Raw genomic sequence first — 21,557 nt, 5'->3', positions numbered from 1 at the left:
GTCGTCATAAGGTTTGTACAGCTTGTTTAAAAGGTCCTTAAGATTGATAGCATAGCGAAATAAGAACTCCTTCACTTCCACTGTTGTGAGAATAAGTCTCAAACTAAATTTCTTCTTCTGGATTTTCACGTTCCATCAAATCAAAAATATAGCTCATTTAAAAAAAAGAAATATCTGCTTTAATCTCTCCAAATTAATACTTACTGCTCACCAAGGATTTTGTGCACCGAAATACACGAGCACATAACCCGAATTTATTTGCGCAAATAAATTTTAATTACACTTGCTCGATTAAGCATTAGAAAGGGCGGATTGTCCAAGAGTAATTACCATGCAAATTGCAGGCAACTTAATTACAGCAGACAAACGAAAAAATGTACGAACCTTTTGCGACCTTTTGCGCACAACAACAACTCGTCAGCTACTTGCAGAAGCTAAGCCGTTAACTTGAGGCGTGACCGCAATCAATCATTTCCGACGAAAATCAAACAAATTCGAACCGACCCACGACAAATAAAATCCCAAAACGACGATAAAGTAATAAGAGACACGAAAAAGAAATGACAGCAACATATATAAAGAAGAATCAACAAAGAAATCAAAGACAAGTTGTTGTTGGTGGTGGCAAAAAAAGTGACAAGAACTCAATGAAAGCGAGTGAAAATAGCACGCGAAAAACAGGTCACCAAACTAAAAAAGGCGACACCAAAGCCGCGATGCGCACTGAGCGATAAGGTGTTTGGGTAAAAAGCAACAACAACAACTACAAAAGACAAAAATCAAGCACCAAATCAGCCACAGCAAAAAGTACGCGTACGAGTTGGCCAAAGAAGCGCCAATTGCCGCAATTCGCCACAGAGGCGCACAGATATGATTGACCTGATTTTCGTAGTCGTCGGTACGGAGCTTTCTTACCTCTACTCTGCTGCGCTGCTACTGTGATGTGCATACAGACATGTGAGCAGTAATAACGGTTCTGCATGTAGATATATGTGAGCCAGTATCTGCTGCACTCGGTAACAGGCTGCCTGGCAAAGCAGTGCAATTTTTCGTTGTTGCAACGAACAAGCAACGAGCAACATGTCTTTGCAACGAATCTGCCACTTGACTAATGTACGACATATCGGCTGTGTTTTGGTAAGTTAAAGACGCACTAAGAGTAGATATTTATATTTTTGCATGTTTTACCAATTTATTGCTTTCAGTTTTACCAGAAGATGAATATATTATGTGTGTGTGTTTTTGTTTTGAGGTTAAGTTTGATATGAAATTATTATAGTACTGATATAATTTGATTTTTAGGTGACTCAGCTTATTAAGCTTCTCTGCTCTTTACAAATGTGCTTCTTAAGCATGTCAATCCAACTCCAGATACTGTTGTTTCGAAGACCAGATTCTCACTTTGAATAATTTTAAGTGTTTTTATTCTGACGACCATTTTCATCCACGGCAACTCCATAAAATTATTAGTGATCTTCAGAAATTCGAATAAAATAGAGAATAACTAAAGAACGTTAATGACCACAAAAAATCTGTCTGTGCTCAATGACTAAGCTTCGGAGAAGGAATACTAGTGTTAATTTTTTCTAAATAAACCTTAAGAACAGTTTCCTACCGCCGAGGTCGGTATCGACAAAGGTAAATGGTAAGACCGTCAATTTAAGAGCGACCAAAATAAATCACCGGAAATTGATTTCACTTCGCCCTAATAGGGATGGGTGCGAAAGGATATGGAGACTAGAGGCCTATGAACATAAGCTCTTTCAATAAACTGAGGTCACACAATTCAACTATGCTGTTCTAGAGCATTCAGCTCCTCCAAGGTTTGCTTAAAGAAATGATCTCTAGGGATCAGGAGCTGAATATCTCGAGAAGTATTAATGATACCGATTTTGACCTCGGACTTTTTTTATAGCAAATAAAATTTCCTACAAAATTTGTCATGTACATTTTTTCTATAGCTTCTGTCATTTACGAGATATATACAAAAAATTGCGAAATTCTTGAAAAAATCGGGTTTAGAGCCCCGTACTACCTCGCCGACGACTTACGACTTTGTTTCACTGGGCACTTTTGTAGAGTGAACAATTCTGAGAAATATGCGACTAAAGTCAAAGCGATGCCATAAAATACCTCTGATCTGTAGGAATTTAAAGATAAAAACTCGCGATTGTAGTGTATTTTCTATGGAAAATGGTCCATTTCTTAATGTTAATATTAAGGGCTAAATTTTTAGGGGACTTTTTTTAGGGTATTTCTAAGGACATTTCGTGACGGGACTGAAAAAAATTAATAGTTCAAAAAAAAACAAAACACTCTAATATACATACATGTATATATATGTATATTTATATATCATACAAACAAGACAAATTAAATGACGAGTTCAAGGAACGCTTCAACGCCCTTGCCCTTTAAAACTGCTATATTTTTATGCCCTGAACAGGGTATATTAAGTTTGCCACAAAGTTTGGAACACCCAGAAGGAAGCGTCGGAGACCCTATAAAGTATATATGTATATAAATGATTAGTATGTTGAGCTGAGTCGATTTAGCCATGTCCGTTCGACCGTCTGTCTGTATATATACGAACTAGTCCCTCAGTTTTTAAGATATCGCTTTGAAATTTTGCAAACGTCATTTTCTCTTCAATAAGCTGCTCATTTGCCGGAACTGCCGACATCGGACCACTATGGCATATAGCTACCATACAAACTGAATGATCGGAATCAAGTTCTTGTAAGGAAAACTTTCACATTTAACAAGATATCACGAAATTTGGTATAGATTATTTTCTAAGACAACAATGTAATCTCCGAAGAAATTGTTCAGATCGGCTTACAATAGCATATAGCTGCCATACAAACCGAACGATCGGAATCAAGAGCTTGTATGGAAAACTTTCGAATTTGACATGGATTACTGCTTAAGATAATAATATAATCTCCGAAAAAATTGCTCGGATCGGATTACTATAGCATATAGCTTCCATATAAACTAAACACACAGTTACCAAAAGAAATGCACCTGTGAAGGGTATATTAGCTTCGATGCAGCCAAAGTTAACGTTTTTTCTTGTTTTCACTTCAATTGTATTTGCTCTCTTCTGCTCCTCTGCAATTTATTGGCCCTTTCTCTCCACCCGGTTGTGTACTTAATTTTTCCTGGCTGTGGTGCAGCATGTGTTGACGTGTGATTACCATCGCAGCAAGCTTTTAATGTGCATGCCCTCAGCCAGATCATTTACGCTTTTTGATTAATTGAAATTTCACTTTTCGACTTTTTTTACAAAATCATTATTTTCGTCCTTATGTTTATGTATGTGTGTACAAATGAGAAGCTAATAAGTGTTTGTACGTAAAATTTAATACTTTTGATTACTTAAAGTTTTATATTATTGCATATCATACATACATGCATATGTATATATATATAACTAGGTGCATATTTTCGCATGCGAAAAACACGCAAATTAAATCTACAGTTTAATACCTGTATGCTCTACAGTACAAGACATGAAAATGGGGACAGAGCTAAAATAATATAAAAAAAAAAACAAGAAATAACCCTAACTTCAAGGCCTTAACTTCGGAAACCATAATACTTTTCACTTAAACAAAAGCTTTCTTTAAAGTACTAGATGTTGATCGGATAGTTTGTATAGCAGCTATGTGATGTAATGACGTGGTCTGAACAATTTCTTGGAAGATTACACCGTTGCCTTCAAAAAAAATAATTTTTGTGAACGAAAATACATGGACTTCATTGTGATCGATTAGTTTGTAAGGCAACAAAAGTGTGTTACATTTCGAGATTCCTTGCTTTTTTAAAGAAAAAACACAGAAACTTCCAATTTAAAGGGGAATGTCTATTATCGCTCGAAAAAACATTCTTTCGCACATTATTTTGAAGATCACTTCTTTCCAATGTTGACCGCGGCTACGTTTCATATGGTCCATCCGTTGAATTCATTTTTCAATGACTCGTTCAAGCATTTCGACTTGTAACTAACGAATGAAACGAATGATGTTTTGCTCCAAGGCCTGAATCGAAGTGCGATTGTATGACATCACACCAACTTTTTGGCCAATCCACCGGCCCAAAACGTGAAATTATTTGCTCTCCGAAGTGTTCTCTCAATAAATCCATTGATTGATGCGATGTGTGGGAAGTGTCGCCGTCTTGTTGAAACCAAATTTCGCCGAGATAACGAGTTTCAATTTCAGGCATCAAATAATCAGTTAGATTCTCACCAGCATTACTTTTGAAGAAATGTGGACCGCTGATTCCACTGCCTCACAAACCACACACAACCGTTGTTTTTTCTGCATGAAATGGCTGCTCTTGAATCTTTCCAGATTACTCTTCGTTCCAAGTCTGGCAATGTCGCTTGTTTACATATCCATTGAACCAGAAATGGCCCTCATGGCTGAACAAAATTTATCTGGAAAACGTCGGACATTCTTGGAACTTTTTAAGAGTCCATAGAGCGAAGTCATGTCGCTTGGGAATGTCGAGCAGCTTCAGTTCTTGCACAAATTTTATATGGTTTTTGTAGGCAAAGTAGTGACTTGAAACGACAAAATATTTGCAGAAACAGAGTTGATTTAGAAGGCATTAAGATGCAGTCTAAGATTTACCTGATAATCTATTCAGAAATGGCAACAAAGGTTTCTTATAGAGATTCCTTGACTTCAATGAAAAATATGATGTTTAAGAATACAATTTATGCAGTCTTAAAGAAAGTCTCCTGTACAACAGATATTTTTTCAACGCCGTTAATTTAGGTTCTTTGCAGACAATTTAGAGGAAGAAAAATGCTGCAAGATGAACAAAATTTCTTTAAGGCTACAAAGTTTTCCAAAACTTATTTTGTCTTTTATAAGGTCAGCTCTGGCGTAAACCGAAGATGAATATTGATCTTCTACATCTAACCTGTTGTTCTGGAATCCCCAAATCTAACATGATTGATAGAAGAAGAAAAATTTTTAATCAACAATGTAACGATATTTATATGACCACAAAAACAAGACTCACAGGCAGCAACCTGAAACACTGAAAATAGAAACAATTTCCACGCATGAAATTCGAAGTGTCGCCTTTTTCAGTTTGCATACCGCGATAATACATTGTGTCAATATTTGACATCCATCACGCCGACTGACGACTATCCGTCGCCGTTTGAAAGCAATACGAATCGCGGTGACAGCGACAAAGCAAGCCCCAAATCAATGCCAACAATGCCACAAAAGAAATGAAAAACGAACGAGGCATTTGACAAAGGCCAAAAGAAGTTGGTAAGCAACGGCTGTCGCCAGACATTTTCGCCACTTTTTCGTGTCCCATTCTACGCCGAAATCTGTTTACAAGCCCCTCATCAAAAGTGACACAGCCAGTTTTGGGTAACACCGATGGGTAACACAGTGGCAGCAATGCAACCGGCTACCTATGTAGATGACAAGTTGTTGCTTTCACCGTTATTGTTGTTGTTGTAGCTATTGTTGTTATTAGGTGCGCTTAGCGGTGTGGGAAGAGGAAATCGATTGAAATGATCGACATAAAAGTGGCCAATACTGAGGAGCGAAAAAAGGCAGCAACAACACACCACACGAAACGCACGTACTGTAAACAAGGCAGGCGACTGCCACCAGCCACCAGGCACCAGCCACCAGTGAAAAGCAAACAAACAAAAAGACACTTCTTAACAAGAATCAACTCTGTATGCATGGCACACTCACACTCACATATACATGAACGTATGTGTCCGGGAAGGTGGCTTAAAGCGAGAAAAGTGAGATTTTTCACCGTCAACAGTATTGTTTACATGACGGCCATTGCCTTGATGGACAACACAAGTTGCATGAAGTGCTGCTGAATTCATCATGCCACATTGAATGGTGACAATTTGTGTGCTCTTCTTGTTGTTGTTGCTGTTGTTGATGTGTTGTGGCAGGAATCGAAGCGCAAAATTTTTTGAGCTCTGCTGTGAATGTTCTCTGGTAAACATTAAGCTCCATGTGGCATGAACGTGGGGCATTTAGTGTTGTTGCGCCTGGGTGCTGCCAGCGGGTAAACAACAGAAGTGAGTATATATGTATGTTAATGCCACTACCACCAATTCGCTCATCAGCGCCTCCACCGCTCCAGCGTAGACAACAGCAACAACCGCCAGTGTTGTGCTCACATCCGGTATCACATTCGATTCAATTGAGATTTACCTGTACGTGACTGAAATACGAAAGCGAAGCATGCAACACGCCGCTGCTGAAGCAAAACATGTTTACGAGCGTAGCAACGTGAGAAGTTTTGCGTGTGCGGCAAGCGGAGATTTGTGGATGTCATGAATGTATGTGTAGACCCAGTAGGAAGTTTACCTTAAAGCTGGAACACTCTCTTACACTTAAAACGTTCGCAATTTGCTTACGATCATTAAGAGTGTTGTGGAAATGTATGGCTTGGAGAATGGAGTCATGAGTTCACGCAAGTGAGGAAAGTCCTCTGATCGCCATTCACTTGGAAGTGGCCAGAAACGATTCTTTTACATATGGCTCAAGCAACTCATGACTTCCGGTCCTAAAGCAAGGCTAGCTTGGCTAGCCAAAGAACATACGTTTAAAGGCGAGCTAAAGTGAGAAGGCGAAATATCCCCATCCAAAGGGTTGTGCGCTGGGTTTGTGACCCGTCACGTAACAAACACTACCAATGAAAACTAATCGACAGTCTCGGGTGAGTGACCCCGCTTTTCATGACGACCATGGCAAACGAATTAAGGAATTTTGATTTTTTAATTTTATATTATTTTACAGTTGAAGCCAATAAGAAGGTCTTTTTAGAACAAATTAAATATTCAAAATAACTTTTAAGTTTTTGATAAAAAAAATATTTTCGAAAACAGCGTTCCTTTGCAGATAAAAACTCGTATGTAATATTGTAATAAAAATTTCGAAGCAGAGAAATAAAAACATTTAGCACTAATTCACTTTTTTTCTTTTCAAAATTTTTCCTACTGGGACACCTCTACAGAACACATACGCATACCAGTGAAGGATGTGAAAAGCTAGTCGAAAATAGTTTCCGAGCTATGCAGGAAAGTTGTAATTAACAAATCTACACACGCCATGAATTAAACTGTTGTTAAATAATAATTTCATGATGAAAACAACTTAAAGGCACAAACTTTTATTTGAGTGTGGTAGACTTCTAACGCGCTGGAATTTAAGGTCAATTAGAGTAAATGAGAAAAATTAAAAAAATAGAGAATTTTTTTTATGCCAGCGTTGTTAAAATGCCAGCCTGATACGTCGCACAAACAATAAGAGAGAAAAGAAATTAGCCGCTTTAGTTTTTAGGGCTCCTAAATTTCTCTAGATGTCTTTTTTGTATGGAAAAATTAACCAAACGAGTAAGAAAGCTTTAATTATAATGCTTCGCGCTTCAAAAAAGAATTATAGAACCTTAATATAAAAATTAAATTTTGAAAAGAGGTACTTGGAGACTTTATTAAAACTGAAAAATTTATGTAGTTCAATTGAGAAACTTTTACGAGAATCTGAATCTGATGAGTTTGGATTATAGTTTAGCGGTAACAGACCAAGTTTGAGTGTTACCTGGAAAGTATAGCCTAAATTGTTTTAGAAAAATTTTACTAATGTCATCAAGGAGAAGTCCCGAATCACGCCCACGTTATGCCTAGACGATGCTTTGCTAACACAATATACCTTTTGGGTTTGAAAAATATTAGAATGAATTTCCACTCTGCGAGCATTATTAATAATAATTTAATCAAACAACTAAATAAGATAAAACATTTAAGCCACGAATTGAAAAAAGTTCTTAATTTTGGTGTTCAAACTGACTTAATTAAGCTCACACAATTATTGAATAATGACTGAAGTTTTTTATCACAAAAGTAGGAAAAAATTAATTTTTTGACTCTTTTATTAGAAAAAAATTAAAAACTTAAATACTATTTATTCTCATAAAAATATTAGAAATTTAGCGTATCCGTATCAATTTCACTCTTATTCCGTTCCGTTCTGAAAATTTTGATGTGAAAAAAGCTCTTCGCTCTGGTCGACCTATCGTTGAAAAGGTCGATGAAATTATGGAAAAGATTGACCAGGACCGTCACATAAACAGCCTTGTCATCGCTAAGGAACGTGACATTAATCATCAGACGGTTTTTGAGCCATTTAAAAAAGGCTTGGCTTCAAAAAGAAGCTCGATGTTTGAGCACCACATGAATTGTTTGAGAAAAATTAAATGGACCAAATTAAAATCTGCGATTCTTTGCTGAAACGAAATGAAATCGAACCATTTCTGAAGCGAATGGTAACAGGAGACAAAAAATGGATCAAATACTACAGTAATGTGCGAAAAAGATCATGTTCGAAGCGTGGTGAAGCCCAACAAATGGTCGCAAAGCCAGGATTGACGTCTCGAATGGTTATGCTGAGTGTTTGGAGGGATTAGAAAGGAATCATCCACTATGAGCTGCTTCAGCCTGATCGCACGATTGATTCTACATTTTACTGTCAACAACTGATGAGATTGAAACAAGCAATCGAAAAAAAATGGCCAGCACTGATCAACAGAAAGGGCTGAGTCTTCCATCAGAACAACGCTAGACCACACACATCTTCGATGACTCGACAAAAACTGGTAGAGCTTGGCTGGGAAGTTTTGATGCATCCACCATATAGCGCTGAGCTTACACTATCGGACTACCATTTGTTTCGGTCCATGCCGAACTTCGTTAATGGAGTAAAGTAGGCTTCAAGAGAATCCTGTAAAAATTACTTGTCGCAGTTTTTCGTCGCGAAACCAGAAACGTTTTACACTGACGGAATACCTGTAATGTCTCTAGCGGAAAAATAGCAAAAGGTGGTCGACGAAAATGGTATGTATTTAGTTTATTAAAGTTCATTATAAATATAAAAAATATATTGAACTTTGATTAGAATACGAAAAGATTTTTTCGACTACCCTGTATTTATTACCTGTAATGCCAACTAATCAAAGATGATTCGGGCTGGTCCATATCAACTGTGCTACAAAATCATAGAAAATGTTGTAGAAGAGTTTCGGAGCATCTTCTTAATCGTAAACAGAAGTATTTGGGTGATACAAACGATTGAACGAAGATCGTAAAGTCATCGGGAGCCTCTCTCAAGCGAATCGTCATTCCACCTCCATTAATGACGATAATATCGAAAAAATTAAAGGAAACAAGGCTTAAAAATCATCTTGTATTCAATCTCAACATATCTTACTGAAAGGTTCAGCTGATTTTTGTTAATGTTTCGGGTATAAGATTTGTCAAGGCTCGATTCGCATCGAAAGACCTGGATCTTTTTCAAGAACAAAGTCGAGTGGAGGTCGGAAAAGAGAACGTCGCGGAGTACCCTACCTTTATCAATACGAAAATGAGCCGAAACGGAAAAGGCTAAATTCGCTGAGGACACTTAAGGTCATCCTAGTCGAGACTTATAACAAGTTTAAGGAAATTTTTGATTAATATTGTTTGGATATTACAAGTATATTGGATTACGAGCTTATTTTGAAGGCGATAATAATGATTTGTATTAAAAAAAAATGTGAAAATGAAATGAGGAACAATTGATATTTGTAAGGAATTACGTCTTACGCTTTCGATTATTCTTCTCTTTTGGTACTTGAACCTCCGAACCCGCTAGAGGTCAATACTTGCGGACCAATCGTGGCATTTGCAATGCCTTGAGATTAAAGTGATAGATTTGAACTGTTATTTTGTAACTGCTTCTTAAAGTATTAGTATGCATAAGAAAGGTTTGTTCTAAAAACCTAATATTTTGGAAAAGTACTTGTAGATATATAAGGCAAAGGTACAAACCTAAATATTCGCTCCAAATGTGCAGCGACCGCGTACCGGGTTCATGCTAGAGCGAGCTTCTTCAATACACACCTAAGTGCGTATTTACGAAACCATATGGCGGTGAGTCTACATACTACCACATATCAGGCAACATTAGCCCACAACAAAACCAGCAACAACGACAAATAAAATGAATGGCAACGCAGTTAGCAGCGCATCTGTGATGAAGTCAAGACGTCGCACATGGCTGGGCTCGCAGATACTCACAAAAGGTAGCTGAAAACACATGTAAGTATATATGTATGTACGAATAAGTGTGTATAAATAGGCGGCAAAATATTTGCCAACAAGCAGACGTTAAATCAGATGGGCGCAAAAAATGGCAAAAAGTGTAATAGACAAACACACACACACACATGCATGCATGACTATACCAAATACATTTTTATACGTATGAGCTTGTGGAAGTGTATTATAAGAGCAAGCACACACACACGCACGCACACATACACATGCATATTTGCAAAATCTAAGCAAGGCAAGGAAATCGACAATAGAAAGGAATGTTTTGTGAATATAAATTGCGACTGCCCGTGTGTGTGTGTGTGTGTGGCGAAACTCCCAAGCAAGCTGCAAAGTGGGAACTAGGAGTGAAGGGAGTGAGGTGGCAAACGCTTGCGAGTGGATGTAGGCAGATGCGTTGCATGTGAAGAAAGTCGCATGGCTGTGGAAAATATTGCAAACTGTGACATATCTGCAATAAATACGAGTTTATTTTTGTGACATGTGTGTGTGCGTGCGTGTGCTTGCCTTGCTGTTTGGGTATTCGCATGCAGTCACAGGCTGCCAGTGCCACCTCCCCATTGGGCGCAAGTTGCTAGTGTGTCATGCCAGCGCTGTGACAGCGGCAAACTGCTTTGGTGCATGAAACACACACACACACCTTCATGCATACGTGTGTGCGCCCATAAACTAGCATAGGGGAGGTAGCATGTCATCAGCCAAGAACTCAACGTTCTCATATGCGGCTGCTTCTTATGAGATTCTACGTTTCTTCTTGCCACGGCGTTGTTGCCGCGCCAACGGCGCTATGCTGGGCCTAGAAAAAATGCGCTGAGCTATGCGATGACTTGCATGCCGCAGCGCAGAAATCTTATGAGACAGCGGAACGTTCGCCTGTTGCAGTTGATGGTGGTGGCTGCTGCGCGTGAATGTCGCATGCCGGGAACAGATTTTTCAGCCGTGTTCGACAGATTTGAAGACCAAATGGAATTTATATCGGAAATGGTGAATGAGAATGGCACATTTGTAGGCTGGCTGGTATGCATGGCATATGAGATATCTATGTTCAGCATGCATGTGTGGAATATTTGCAAAAAAATTAAATCGTATTAAAGTTTTCGAAGCAAGGGAAGACTTAACTGCTAATAATAAGTTTCATGACCTTACCGCTTCAGGGCAAGTACTTGCATTTGGCACTTAAAACTGTGGTGTTGCTGAAAAACAATGCTAATTTGTACGTAATATTCTTTATTTTTATCAGTAACTTTCCAACCACCTTCGCTGATTTGGTTGAGTGCTTCACTACCACCCAATAGGTGTGTGTCTCGACTATCAGAAAATAATGGAAACGCATTTTTTATAATTCCAATCAGTAGTTCGAACGTTCTAAAAGGAAATGTGGAAACATGTTAAGCCACGGGTACGTACAAAAAATTCCCGCGCCAGTGAGACACAGAAGTGTCGAGAAGTTTTCTGCCGCTAGCGCATCAATTGAAAAGGACCCAAATCAGTCTCTCACACGTCGTTGTGGAGAATTTTACGAAAGCATCTTGGCCTACATCCCTACAAGATTAAATTGACGCAGGAACTGAACCCGCTTGAGGGGTTGAGCAACAACTTAAAAATGATCCGGATTTTCATCGAAAAATCGTCTTCAGCGATGAGACTCATTTCTGGCTGATTGGCTTCGTCTATAAACAAAATATGCATTATTGGTCAGGCGGCAATCCACACGTACTCCATGAGTCACCATATTATCCCGAAAAAATTATGGTTTGGTGCGGTTTATGAGCCGGCGTCGTCATTGGGTCGTTCTTCGTTCGTGATGATCAAGACCGGCACGATACTGTGAATGGGAATCGCTATGCTCAATGATAACCGAATATTTTTGGACTGAATTGGATGATATGGACTAAGACAATAGGTGGTTCCAACACGACAGCGCCACAAGCCACACAGCGAGTGTCACAATCGATTTACTGAAAACAAAGTTTGGTGAACCTGTTATCTCACGAAATGGCCCAGTCTATTAGCCGCCTCGATAATGCGATTTAGACTATTTGCTGTGAGGCTACGCCGAATCTATGGTCATATGCTAACAAGCCGGCGAAAACTCGTTAGTTCGGCAATGTCCATATGAACGGCCAGACATGGTTAAACCTAAAACTTACGAAATATTTCAAAACAAATTTAAGGAAATTCTCTCGAGCTCAGTATAAGTGGGTCTTGCAAAAGCCAACCGTGTACAGTAAGACGTTTTGATATAAAAAAATCTAGGCGTGAACAATAAGCTCGGCGAATTGAATACTTCAAGCCTTTCCATTAACTTCAAAGAGCTGCCAGCCAGAAAATTTCATTGGAAAAAAACCTGCAACAAATGCAAAAACCATAAAATACATATACTTCCGGATTGGTATTCCCGGTCACATTGGCAGATATGGGTGGACAACATGGTCTTCATTGGATTATGCTCTTCTTAGTCTGCTAAGGGGAGATCAAATGGTGAGTAGAAAAAAGCTGAGATGGCATTCCTATACCCTGATTTTTCATAAGTGTCTCACCATTTCGGAACTACGAGCCTTCGGAATCTCTTAAAATCCATAACGATTGGATTTCACATCATTACTGAGAAACGGAATTGCACTGAAAAAGTTATATCCATTCTTCAAACAAATCCACAGACCTAACCGAACTTGATTACTTCATTGAACTCGGGATACAACTACTCTGTAAACTCAAATAATTATATAGAACAAAGTTTTTTTTTTGAAATGCCTATCAATATTTGGAACGGAGCTGTAAAGCCTGGGAATTACTAACTCCGTTGACATTAGTCAATGGAAAGGTATTTCGACTGTAAATACTTATAGCTCACTTCACATTTCTTTGTCCTTTATACTTTATACATAGGTATGAGCGCCAAGCCAGCTAAGTATCTTATCAAAAGTCATCCACCGACCAAAGTGCGGTCGTTCATAGTCTGCTGCGGTCAAACTTGTTTTGATATCACACAAAAGTCAAGCATTGGAACGTGTGGAAACTGGAAACAACAACGACAGCAAAACAAGGAGTGATACCGAGAGCGGGGAGTAAGATAAGCGAGAGAGCAAACGCTAAAGGCAATTCTAATGCGGAAGGCCGTTCAAGTAATCAGCATTTTACGTTGCGCTTGCACTCTACAATGCATTCCACATGGCGCTGCGCTGAGAGCGCCGTCCTAAACCCACTCCAATGGAACGCAATTGTATCTCATAGATACAAAAGACACTTGTAGCCAATGTAGAATTTGTATGCTGATGGTGTAGTTGGATGCACAGCTGGTCGGCAATTAGAAGATACCTTCCACAAGGCACACACACACACACGCCCACATTGTGGTAGTGGAGATAAAAGACGACGCTGTCGCGATGAGCTGCGCAGTCGACGTCGCTGTTTACACAATTATTATTGCTTTGCAGTGCTTGCCATTAATAGTAGGGAGATAGTGCCAGGAGACTGTTGGCAACGCGGTGCATAGTGCTCGTGTAGCCGACAATTATAAACTGTTTCTGAGTGGCTCGCTGCTTGGTCGCCGTCGCTGTCAGCGGTGCTGGCGTCGACATTACGTTTGGCGTCGCCGTCGTCGTCGCCATCGCCAACGAAGTAGTGGTAGTGGTGGTTGGGGCCTCTGTTGATATCGAGCAGATTGAATGTGCATAAAATTTATGTTCTTTTTAGTCCATTACGACGAGTCTGCGAGTGTTAACGTGCGCGTACGCAAGACAATTGTTGAGCATTCGAAAGCGTTTGTTCGCTTCAGTTGGAGTGTTGATGCGGCAAAGTGAGTTTTCGGCAAGTCAAGTAGCCAAGCGGTGGCAAGTTGTGTTTTCTAATACGATAATTTAGGGCAAATAATCAGAAAATAATATAATTTTAAATAACTAAGTTTATTTGTTTATGATTTTTTTGTATAAAAAAAAATTATTAAAAAAAAAAATTAAAAAAAGAAATAATTAATTTGGTGCTTTCCAATAAAAAAAAATTGTGCACGCATATTTTTCCACCCGTTACGAGTGTTGATACCCCAATCAATTAAACAAAAAGTGCAAATTGCAACAACTGCGCAAACTGCCAAGTTACACACTCAAACAGCAATAACAACAACATTTGTAACCGGCTAAGCTGGCATTCAACGTGCCCATCGGCCACTGCGGCAGCCACGCCAACCAATGTAACGCCAAGTCTCAGACCTGCCAGTCCAGCTACTTCGCGCCGTAAACCCCGCCACCGCCGCAGTTAGTGCTAAAATACGTGTGTGCTGTTGCGGTTGCAACAAAAGAAAAAACAAATAAATGCAATAAATACAAAATAAATGGAAAATGTTGCAAAACTTCCATTAAACGAGTTTGACACATAAACACATGCAACACGGCCTTACAAGTGTATATGTGTATGTGTGTTGTTGCTGTGTGTCTGTATTTGTTTTTGTGTCCGCGCTCCGGAAAAACCTGTTGCACTCGGTGCTGCATTCACACGCTCCGTGGCCATCACAAACGGAGTGCATTCATTCTATTGCAGTGTGTGTTGCATGCAACAAAAAATGTCCCGCTGTTGAATTGCATGTGGAATGAACGAAATATATTATTGCAGCGAGCCACTAGAATAGAAGGCACTAAATAATAGCATTGCTAACTTAAGGTAAGAAATTAAAGCCAGCGGTCATCTTTAAACGCAGCTTCTTGCTTGTACTGGCAAATGTGTTGGTAGAAAAGACTCTTTCTTCATGCTAAAAACATAAAAAACTTTTTAGCGAATCACATTTAATAAATATAGAAAATATTGTAAATATTTCTATGTTCTTTGACAATTTCGGTGGTGAATAAAACATATTTTAGACTCAGTGCTTCAATTAATTTCCAATTCGAATTTATGTACGTAGGATGATACTTTTGTCTTACTCTTGCAACATGTTGCACGTACTTCAATTGTTCTGTTTTTAAAGGGTAAACCATATCGTGGTTCCCTACTTAAAAAAAAACACACAAAAACTTCAAATTTAATGGGGAATGTTTATTATCATTCGATAAAACATTCTTTGGCATTTATTTTATGAAGATTGTCTCTTTCAACTATTGGCCGCAGCTCCGTCTCAGATAGTTCATCCGTTGAGTGCAATTTTCGATGATTCGTTCGAGCATTTTGACTGGTAACTGGCGAATGACAAGCATGATATTTTGTTACAAGGCCTGAATCGAAGCGAGATTGTCCGCATATACCTTAGACTTTACATATCCTCAGAGGAGAGGGTGTAACGGTGTGATATCACACGATCTTGGTGATCAATCCACCGGCCCAAAACGTGAAATTGTGTGCTAACCAAAGTGTTCTCTCTGTAAACCCATTGTTTTAAGCGATGTGAGAGAAGTGGTGCCGGCTTGTTTTAACCAAATGTCACCGAGATCAGGAGCTTTAATTTCAGGTATCAAGTAGTCGGTTATCATGGCGCGATAACCGTTTAAGGTTGCGTTCTCACTGGCATCATTTTAGACGAAATATTTAGGCCGATGATTCCACCGGCCCACAGACCACACCAAACCATTGTTTTTTCAAGATGAAATGGCATCTCTTAGATCTCCGCAGATTGCGCTCTTCGTCCAAAAATGCGCTACATCGCTGAACAAAATTTGGCTCGAAAACGTCGGACTTTCTAGGAACTTTTCAAGAGCCTATAGAACAAAGCGATGTCGCTTGGGAAGATCGAGCGGCTTCAGTTCTTGCACAAGCTGTATTTGTACGCTTTCACTTTAAGATCTCGACGTAAAATGCGCCACGTCGTTCCATACGTCAGTAGGAGTTGCTGTGAAGGACGCCGAATAAAGTTGAACTATTTGTAAAAGTTACTCAGGCGTAAGTCTTTTCATGATGAAATACCAAAAAATACAAAACAGAAATAACGTGACAGTTTGACACAACTCACGGGTGATCTGTCAGCAAAATGCTATTGAAAAAAATACCTCAGCTTGGATCACCCGTTAATAGCGTAAAATATTCGTAGGAAGTGGAAGTGCCTTAAACTTTTTGAAAAATATTTTTTCTACACATCACCAGCAGCATCAGATCACACCTATGACTTGCGCTTGAATAAATCAGAATCGAACAACATGTTGACCTCCTCCAAATTTAACTAATGAAAATTTCGATGTTCGAAAAGGTGCTCATACCATCCGACTGACAAAAATCTACATCTTCACTTATTAGAATATAATGCTTTAACATCACATTCAAAATTGGTTTCCGAGCCAATAAAAACATGACAATTTACCATAAACTTGTTTGTAGGCTTCTGCCCGGATGGTCTTCAGTGCCTTCAACAACTTCAGCGATTTACTCTATTCTACATGGACACGCTTTATGCTCAAAACATTAACCAAAAGAGTTATTGAGATCCTCCATTACTCCGCTGCCGTGGTTAGCAGATAATGTTTTGTGGCGCTCGTGATAATGTAGGCTTCCCAAATCAATTCTGGAACATTTTCAACGATTTCTACGCCATAATTCCATTAGAAGCATAAAATTTGAAGCAACCACGTTGTTTAACTTTTTCTCATGGCAAAAATCGCCAGACTGTGTAAAGGAGATTTTTAAAGAAATATCGTAAAAAAAAAATAAAGTCTAAAAGTCAGAACAAGGGAAAAATATGTAATGAGCGAAATAAAAATTTATTTTATGATCAATGAGTCTCTCACTTCCCTCGAATGGTAATATTTTCGCCAATCTGTAATCATATTTTGAATAAATTAGAAAAATTCCTTAACCTCTCTCTACCAATCCATGCAGCACCTGTGCCTATTCGCATGACAATTTGTCCTCCGAAAAAACTGCCACTAATTAAATATAATTTACAACAACTACATGCATGCTGACCTACAATAGAACTTCAAGCCGAATACCCATAAACAACCGCCCACACGTCAACAAAAACAGCGAATTTCATGTCAACAATGCAAATAAACATCTGAGGCATGGAAAATATTGCAAAAACTGGCGCTGTAGTGAAAATGGCACGATTCATAAATAAATAAAAATGCTAAAAACAAAGTTTAATTCAGCTAAATAAAGGGTGCAGCTAAAAGAACAATATGATTGGAAACTTTAAAAATGCGTGAAGAAGTACTCAGAACCGGGTTCAACGTCGTATGAATCACGACTCGGCCGATATATGTAGAACTAAAAAATGAAATATGTACTACATAAAGTAAAATGCTCCTAATAACCCAGAACTCAGGTTCTTGTGTCTTAATTATGAATTTTAACAGCATTGTTTAATTGATTTATATTTACAGAATTAGAAAATTCAAATGGGACAACTAAAGCTTCAAGATCATGCACATAGTCCAAAATTTGTTAAACTTATTCCAGTTATACCAATATCTTTCTCAAAACTTTGGATGCTAAAGCCATTTTTCCAGCGTTGTATTGAAAAATAATTCATGCCAAATGTCCTGCTCGTCAAGTATAAAAGTTTTCCATAAAAGAATTCGATTTTGATCGCACAGTTTGTATGGCATATATACGAGCATGAGTGATTCGTTAGCGGCAGATTCAGCTATGAGCCTCTTGGGGCGAAAAGCACGAGTGTAAAATTTCAGATTAATTTTTCGAAATCTAAGAGACTAGTTTGCGTTTATACTGATAGACAGACGAACATCGCAAAATCAACTCAGCTCGTCATGGTGGTCATTCATATATAGTATATATATTTTATAGGCTCTTCGGGGCATAATTTATAGGTGATACAGGTATTTACTATTCATTATCTTTTATTCTTCTTCTGTTTTATTGGCGTGGAGTTTACAACAGCTCGCCAATCGTTCTTTCTTTTCGCTGTTTGGTACAATTTGGAGATTCCAAGTGTAGCCAGGTGCTTCTCCACCTCGTCTTTCCAACGGAATGGAGACCTTCCTCTGCATTCCCAGATGCGTACGGCGTCGAATACGCTCAAAGCTGGAGTTTTCTCTTTCATTCAGACTACATGACCTAGCCGGCGTAGCAGCTGTCTCGTGATTCGCTGAACTATGTCAATGTCGTCGTATATCTCGTACAGCTCATCTGTCCACCGAATGGGGTATTCGCCGTTGCCAAAGCCTAAAGGACCATAAATATTTCGCAGAAGCTTTCTCTCAAAAACTCCTAAGGCCGATTCATCAGATGTTGTCGTCATACATGGCTCCACACCAAATAGCAAGACTGGAATGATGAGTGACTTGTAGAGTTTGGCCTTTGTTCGTCGAGAGAGGACTTTACTTCTCAATTTCCCATGCAGTCCGAAGTAGCACCTGTTGGCAAGAGTTATCCTGCTTTGGATTTCGAGGTTGACTTTGTTGTTGATGTTAATGATCCAAGATACATGAAATTATCTACGACTTCGGAGTTATGACTGAACACTACACTAACGGCACGGTTGTTGAGAACAATGATATTAATATCATCGGCGTACGCCAACAGCTGTACACTTTTATAGAAGATTATAGATGTGCGCCTCGAATTATTTCTTCTAGAAGTAGATTGAAGAGGTCGCACGATTGGGAGTCGCCTTGTTTCAAACCTCTTTTGGTATCGAACGGCTCGGAGAGGTCCCTCCCGATCCTGAGGAAGCACATTATTTTTATAAGAGGCCCCCTAAAAATTCATTTTTCAACAAGCACTCAACCAGTGACCAGTCAATAGCAGATATTCTCTGAATTAAAGCAGTATCAGAATAAACATCTTTTGGCTTCCAAAAAAAATTAAGTAGTTATTCAAATTACCTGCCTTTTACTGGTTTTAAAAAATCCATGAAATAATAATAATATATATCTTCACATTTTTCGGAAAATTTATCAAATTTAATTTTTGAAATTTATAAAAAAAATCATAAAATATATTTAAAAAAAAACTACGAAAATGTTTCAAACAAATTTAACCCACTTTTCATGCCAGCAGACAAATAAAACATCTTTAGAAGAATTTCTTGCTTACTTATAAGCTTTTAAGGTACAGTTCTTAGAATGTTGCATGCAACAAATGAATAGATAACAAAAAAACTGTGTGAAGAAGAAGCAGATAATGTGTTTGTAAGCGAATACCAGTAAGAAATGCATTGTATGTTCGATATTTTTAGCGAAAACGTACTAACGAATATTCGCGCCTGTATATTTCATTTGCGGAATGCGGTTGCGCATGCGCGGCAGTTAATTTACAGCCACAACAAAAACGATCTTTGGAGCATGAGAAGCATGGGAAAAATTGGAAATGTGGAATGTTGCGGTTGGGAAGCGTGAAAATGTATTTATACACGCATTTGAGGCTGCGCATGCGTGTGGTGATTAGCATATCGCGAATTAATATTGCAGGTTATTTCCGCAATAAAATATAGGTAATATCCAAAGACGGATATAAAAACCAAAATATACATGAACTCAACTATTGTCTCAACTACTTTTATTATGCAGGGAAATTAAAGTCAACAAAATTAGCGAGAAGTAAATTGTTTTTAAATAAAATGCCGCTGAGTGCTCATTTGAGGCAAGGCATGAATTTAAGCAGCTGCAACAACACCAACAACGAAGTTTGCGCAAAAAAGTTGAAATAAAAAACTCGCTTAACTACCTCAACCATTAAAGCTGCTGACAACATATTATATTATATACATATATGTATGTATGTGGTGGCACTACAATAGCAACAACAGGTGCGCAAAAAACCGTGTTTAACTAGCATTGGGAATATGCCGCCAGTCACAAAGCGCGGCCAGTAGTCGGAGAACTAGAAAAATCCTATTAAAAGTTATTGCAATCAACAGCGCCAAAACACACACACACACCGGCATACACACTCGTACCTGCAAAGTGCACACAAATCACGTGCTGGCGGCGTCGTCAACCTGTGCTTGCCACTTGCTTGCCCCAAAAGGCACTTACCCGTTCTGTGGCGAGATTTGTTCGACAGCGCGAATATTCGGTTGCTTAGCTACCACCTTGTTGGCTGTTTAACGTTGTTTTTGTTGTTTGTGGCTTTTTTACTTTGTATGGCTTGCGGCAGCTGCTGCTGCTTGCCCCAACCTGGACCGGTCACAGAGCGCAATAATTTCAACTTTTCATTTCTTATAACTGCTTTTTAGTTGCAAATATGTTGTTGTTGTTGCTGCTGTTTCTGTTATTCGCATACACTCAAGGTGAATTGTGACCGACTTTGATCTGTTAATGTAGATAATTTAGAATTGTACCACCTGTTTAGAGCTGATTTGATAGTCGGCAAGAATTGAGTGAGCGCACATTAAGGCGGTCCGTAGTTGTTCCAAGAGATATTTGCACAACATATTTTCTAACCTCAAAACAGTCGCTGATGACTGGCGTAATAGTAGAAATCTCTTTTAAAAGTGTCCGATGCAGAGAGGCGAGAATTTATCCCCGGCACAACCTTACGAAAAGGCTTTCGAATGAAGCTCGGTGTCTCTCGATGAATTTAAAATAGATGATCACATGAAAATCTAGAAACCAATTTCAGTCATCAAAACTTCGCTTACTGGTTGGAGCACTTTAGGTTAGGCTAGGTTATACTGCAAACTGGCTGTCAGGTCATAAACAAACCTGCTGACCCTTAGTAATATCAGATGGAGCTTCCGTTTAATTAGAGCAGAAGTATTCATCATTCGGCTGTCATCGCTTTTTACGAACTTTAAGAACCACTTGATGTCTAATTTTGATATCTAATTTATTCCCTAGAGCAGCGAAGCTCTAAGAGGAGTTCTCAATAAAGCTGACCTGAAGTATAGGTGGTGTTCCAGCGTCTCTCTTATGCCTACTTCTCAGCACTTGAAAATAACTAATATTCACTATACTTGACTCTGAAGATTCAGACAACGCGAGCTTCAGATCATAATAGAGACGGTGCAATAGTAAAGAGTACGTCCATTATATTGATATCATTCGCCTCAACAACCGCGCTGTCTGCGTTCGCTTGAAAAGAAAGCAAAGCAAATGGGACAAACAGTCGTCGCACTCGCGACCAGATTCCCCGTCACTATTGACAGTCATAACTTCGGCGACGTAAATAATTTTGCCTATCTTGGAACCAGCATTAACACCAACAACAACGCTAGACTCGAGATCCAACGCAAAATAACCTTTGCCAATAAGTGCTACTTTGGACTAAGTAGGCAATTGAGAAGTACAGTCCTCTCTCGACGAATAAACATCAAATTGTATAAGTCACTCATCATCCCCATCCTTCTATATGGCACAGAGGGATGGACGATGACAACATCTGATGAGTCGGTGTTACGAGTTGTCTGCGCATTGGCAACGGTAAATACTGAAGTCGATGGAACGATGAGCTATACGACGACATATTTCAAAAATTATGACTTGAGGAGGCCAAGATGGAACCGACGAAGGCATCGACT

At 38.9% G+C, this 21,557-nt stretch overlaps 1 protein-coding gene across 1 annotated transcript in view; it reads left to right on the top strand.

Annotated features, from left to right (window-relative positions):
* The first annotated feature begins 14,154 nt into the window (after nt 1–14,154).
* Nucleotides 14,155–21,557, top strand: part of LOC120778806 — a 69,831-nt gene continuing 62,428 nt past the window's right edge. Inside the window, exon 1 of the mRNA XM_040110810.1 lies at nt 14,155–14,812. The gene's annotated coding sequence lies outside the window, so the exon portion shown is untranslated. The remainder of the gene's footprint in view (nt 14,813–21,557) is intronic.

This window comes from Bactrocera tryoni, chromosome 5, assembly GCF_016617805.1.
Source record: "Bactrocera tryoni isolate S06 chromosome 5, CSIRO_BtryS06_freeze2, whole genome shotgun sequence".
In the NCBI taxonomy this organism is placed as follows: Eukaryota; Metazoa; Arthropoda; class Insecta; order Diptera; family Tephritidae; genus Bactrocera; species Bactrocera tryoni.
Note: the sequence above shows the minus strand (reverse complement) of the source record. Positions and strands in the feature narration are given on the sequence as shown.